This window comes from Eptatretus burgeri, chromosome 12 (genome assembly GCF_056783735.1).
Source record: "Eptatretus burgeri isolate ZD-2024b chromosome 12, Ebu_testis_v1, whole genome shotgun sequence".
NCBI lineage: Eukaryota > Metazoa > Chordata > Myxini > Myxiniformes > Myxinidae > Eptatretus > Eptatretus burgeri.
The window spans coordinates 16,929,384-16,934,383 of NC_140972.1; the positions used below are offsets into that span (position 1 = coordinate 16,929,384).

The following is a 5,000-nucleotide window of genomic DNA, read 5'->3' on the forward strand; positions in this document are numbered from 1 at the left end:
GACAAGGTCAGAGGTCAAGTTGACGATTTCGTAAGTACCAGTCTATGACTGCTTGTTTGTTTGTTACTTACGAAATCTAAAGATTTCGTAAGTATATTGATGACTTCCGTTTGTTGGTTACTTACGAAATCTAAAGATTTCATAAGTATATTGATGCCTTCCGTTTCTGTTTGTTTGTTTGTTTGTAGGCACGATAACTCGAGAACGGAAGAAGCTACCAATGTCAAATTACACCACGTGATTCAGGAGGGTGATGGCTAGTGCCGATTAGATTTTGGTGAAAATCGGTCAAAGGTCAAGGTCATAGCAAGGTCAAATATTCGATTTTTGATGGTTTGGTACAGATAACTCGAGAACGGAAGAAGCTACCAATGTCAAATTACACCACGTGATTCAGGAGGGTGGTGGTGAGCGCTGATTAGATTTTGGTCAAAATCAGTCAAAGGTCAAGGTCACAGTGAGGTCAAACATCCAAAACATTCGATTTTTGATGGTTTGGTACAGAATCATCGTAGAAACTTCTGGTTTGCGTCGCTACCTTCTCTAGAGACAGCTTTTATTAGACAAGGTCAGAGGTCAAGTTGACGATTTCGTAAGTACCAGTCTATGACTGCTTGTTTGTTTGTTTGTTTGTTTGTAGGCACGATAACTCGAGAACGGAAGAAGCTACCAATGTCAAATTACACCACGTGATTCAGGAGGGTGATGGTTAGTGCTGATTAGATTTTGGTCCAAATCGGTCAAAGGTCAAGGTCACAGTGAGGTCAAACATAATTCCGTAAATTCAAATGGAGAAATGGAGTATTTTTGCTTCGCTCGACGTTACGAGTTCGTTTTAACTTCGACTTTAATTTTGTCTTCGGTTTTTGCGATCGCTTAGGACGCTTAAAACTCGGTTATCGAAATTCTGGTAAAAAAATCGGATGTTTTGGAGACGTTTTAAGATTGTATAAAAAATATTTCACTCGACGCATCACAGGTCATCCCATGATGCAGTGCGCTCGAGCAGACGCGTCGTTGAGTTACGTTAAGGTATAATATAATTGCGAGGAGAAATGGAGATTTTTGCTTCGGTCGACGTTACGATTTTTGATGGTTTGATACAGAATCATCGTAGAAACTTCTGGTTTGCGTCGCTACCTTCTCGAGAGACAGCTTTTATTATACAAGGTCAGAGGTCAAGTTGACGATTTTGTAAGTACCAGTATATGACTGCTTGTTTGTGTGTTTGTTTGTGTGTTTGTTTGTTTGTTTGTTTGTTTGTAGGCACGATAACTCGAGAACGGAAGGAGCTACCAATGTCAAATTACACCACGTGATTCAGGAGGGTGATGGCGAGCGCTGATTAGATTTTGGTCAAAATCGGTCAAAGGTCAAAGTCACAGTGAGGTCAAACATCAAAAAAATTATAACTCGCGAACGGAAGAAGCTACCAATGTCAAATTACACCACGTGATTCAGGAGGGTGATGGCGAGCGCTGATTAGATTTTGGTCAAAATCGATCAAAGGTCAAGGTCACAGTGAGGTCAAACATTCGATTTATGATGGTTTGTATTGGGACAGAATCATCGTAGAAACTTCTGGTTTGTGTCGCTACCTTCTCCAGAGACAGCTTTTATTAGACAAGGTCAGAGGTCAAGTTGACGAGTTGGACGTCAAGGGTGTTACAATCCCTGTTGCTGACCCTCGAATCAACTGTGGTCCACCATCGCTTGTGGAAACACGGGCTGCGGTGAACCAGTTGAAACGGGGCAAAGCTCCAGGGATCTGTGGCATCCATGCCGAACTTCTCAAGGCTGGTGGAAATGCTGCACTCGCGTCGTTGCATGCAGTTTTGTGCTCTGCCTGGAACACAGGCATCATCCCAACTGACTGGAAGAGGGGCCTTGTTGTCCCTCTCTGGAAAGGGATGGGTGATCGCCAAGACTGCAACAACTACCGAGGGGTGACGCTGCTCTCAGTGCCGGGCAAGGTCTTTGCTCGGATAATTCTTGATAGGGTTCGCCACCATCTGCTTGAGCACCAGCGTCCAGAGCAGTCAGGCTTTACACCAAAGAGGTCAACGATTGACCGTATCCTTGCACTTCGTGTACTCACCGAACGCAGACGAGAGTTTCGGCAGGGGCTGCTTGCAGCCTATGTTGATCTCTGTAAAGCGTTCGATTCAGTGAATCGGGATGTCCTCTGGAGGATTCTTGGTCTTCGTGGGGTGCCACCGAAACTGATCGATCTGATGTCTGAACTCTACTCTGGTACTGAGAGTGCTGTGAAGTGTGGTGGTACCGCCTCTGACTTATTTCCAGTTGTTACTGGAGTTCGTCAGGGATGTGTACTTGCCCCCACACTTTTCAGCACTTGTATGGACTGGATTTTTGGGAGGATGTCAGAGAGATCAAGTTGCGGTGCATCGTTTGGCAATGTCAAGATCTCGGACCTTGATTTTGCAGATGATGCAGTCATCTTTGCGGAGACTTTAGACATCCTCTTGGGGGCCCTCGAGGTGCTGAATGAGGAGTTGGAGCCGTTGGGATTACGGATTTCTTGGGTCAAAACAAAGATCCAGGCTTTCGGTGACATCTTGGATGCTGCTGTCCTGTCTGTGTCTGTTTGTGGTGAGGATGTTGAGGTCGTGGATAGATTCACTTACCTTGGCAGTGATATTCATGTCTCCGCAGGTTGTGAGCCGGAGGTCAATAGACGTCTGGGTCGGGCCTGGGGAGTCATGGATTCACTGGATCATGGGGTGTGGCGCTGCCGGTACCTGTGCGGGAGGACGAAAGTCCGAGTCTTCAGGTCCTTGGTACTTCCAGTCTTGCTCTATGGGTGCGAGACTTGGACTTTGACCAAGGATCTGAGACGGAGACTTAATTCCTTTGGTACCAGGTCTCTTCGGAGAATCCTTGGCTATCGCTGGTCGGATTTTGTGTCCAACGAGCGGTTGCTGAGAGAGACTCGGATGAGATTTGTTACCTGCATAGTCCGTGAGCGTCAGCTGCGGCTGTATGGACATGTGGCTCGTTTTCCTGACGCTGATCCTGCTCACCAGATTCTCTCAGCGAGGGAGTCTCATGAGTGGAGGAGGCCAGTGGGCCGACCACGTGCCTCATGGTTACAGCAGGTTGACCATCATCTCAAGGAGATGGGGATGGGCCTGGCATCTGCCTGGGGGATGGCCAGACGGAGGCCCCTGGAGTACCGGCGGAAAGTGGACGCAGCGACGCGCTGTTCTGGCACATGCTCCCATACCTGACCCTGACCTGAGAGGTCAAGTTGACGATTTCGTAAGTACCAGTCTATGACTGCTTGTTTGTGAACAGCATTGCGGAAAAACTCCTCGACGGATTTCGACGAAACTTGGTGGGGGGGGGGGGGTTAGGTATGGTCCAAGGATCATGACATTCAATTTTGGACTTGGTTTGGTACTTTTTTGGACTTGGTCCCCCCCCCCCCCCCAAAAAAAAAATAGAGAATTTTTTTGCATTTCCGCATGTTTTAAGTGATTTCCAACCCCCAGCAAAAAGTTACCCCCCCCAAAAAAAAATAGAGAATTTTTTTTGCATTTCTACGTTTTAAGTGATTTCCAACCCCCCCAAAAAATTGTTAGAGAAATTTTTTTTTTTTGCATTTCTACATGTTTTAAGTGATTTCCAACCCCCCCCCAAAAAAATTGTTACCCCTCCAAAAAAGCAAATTTTTTTTTTTTGCATTTCTATATGTTTTAAGTGATTTCCAACCCCCCTAAAAAATTGTTGGAGAAAATTTTTTTTTTTTTTTTTTGCATTTCTTCATCTTTTAAGTGATTTCCAACCCCCCCCCCCCAAAAAAAAATGTTGGAGAAAAGAACTATAACTCTGTCAGCACTGTTGACATCATATTTAATGAATAAGATATAAGGTTCACCTAAGTGACCCAGCAGTATTGGCGGCGGAGGTTTTGCACTCTCCCGAGTGCTCCCCCTCCAGTTACAAGCTGTAACATGAGGATGATCCCAAGGGATGATTACAATTTTGTGATTGGCTTATTGATCATGTAGTAACAACAGATCCAGAATATGTGGAGTGATGGGGAAACTTTTCAAACAAATGAGTGAGTAAGCAGGCATAATTGTGCCGATTGGTCTGACATCAATCCACATTTCGTTACTGAGCATTAACTCAATGTTCCGGGAGTTAGTTTGGGGTGGAATTTATGCAGATGGTGTAATCGGGCCGTACTTTTTTGAAGGAACCGTGACAGTAGACACTTGTCAAGCCATGTTACAGGACACTGTCCTGCCACAACTGGAGCAGCTGCCATTATTTTGTGGTTTAATTTGGCAGCAGGATGGGGCACCACCACACTTTGGTCTACAAGTCCAGGAATTTCTGAATAAAACATTCACAGAATGGATTGGTCGTCGTGGGACTACTGACTGGCCACCTCAATCACCTGATGAGTTAATGTGTGATTTTTCTGTGTGGGGAATCATGAAAGACAAAGTTTATGCAACACACACCACAACTGTATAGCCTTGAAAAAAGCCAATCAACTTAAATTAGATGTTTTTGGATATGTATACGAAGTGCACAAACGTGCAACACACACACACACACACACACACACACACACACACACACACACACACACACACACACACACACACACACACACACACACACACACACACACACACACACACACACACACACCATGAATTTTGGCTCATCTGTTTCAACTGTCCTTTACCAAAGACAAAAACGTGGTGAAATCCAATATATGGGAAAAAATTACTAGTACATTATAGTTTTCTGGTGGAAGCATAGATGATTCTTCAGGTCTGAATGGGAATGACCAACACCAGAGGCATCATTTATTCATTCTTAAGCAGCTGAGCAAATATTTATTATGGAGGATTTGGCAGCATCTCATTTACAACTCAAAGAGAAAGAAACATTCAGGACGGTCCCAACCAAAGGACATTCCAGTGATATCAGTCGCAAGACAGGTGACAGTGCCTGGG

General features: G+C 45.0%; 2 protein-coding genes across 11 annotated transcripts in view; one reads left to right on the forward strand and one right to left on the reverse strand.

Annotated features, from left to right (window-relative positions):
- Positions 1-5,000, forward strand: part of LOC147015168 (uncharacterized) — a 126,892-nt gene that overhangs the window by 30,553 nt on the left and 91,339 nt on the right. The window lies entirely within an intron of this gene.
- The window catches only part of SMC5 (structural maintenance of chromosomes 5), a 166,685-nt gene that overhangs the window by 24,378 nt on the left and 137,307 nt on the right, over positions 1-5,000 (reverse strand). The window contains exon 25 of one of the 6 annotated variants that reach the window (XM_085849691.1): positions 4,786-5,000. This exon is cut by the window's right edge and continues 76 nt beyond it. The exons of the other annotated variants lie outside the window; for them this stretch is intronic. The gene's annotated coding sequence lies outside the window, so the exon portion shown is untranslated. Of the gene's footprint in view, positions 1-4,785 lie in introns of those variants that run through there. 6 annotated transcript variants of the gene reach the window in all.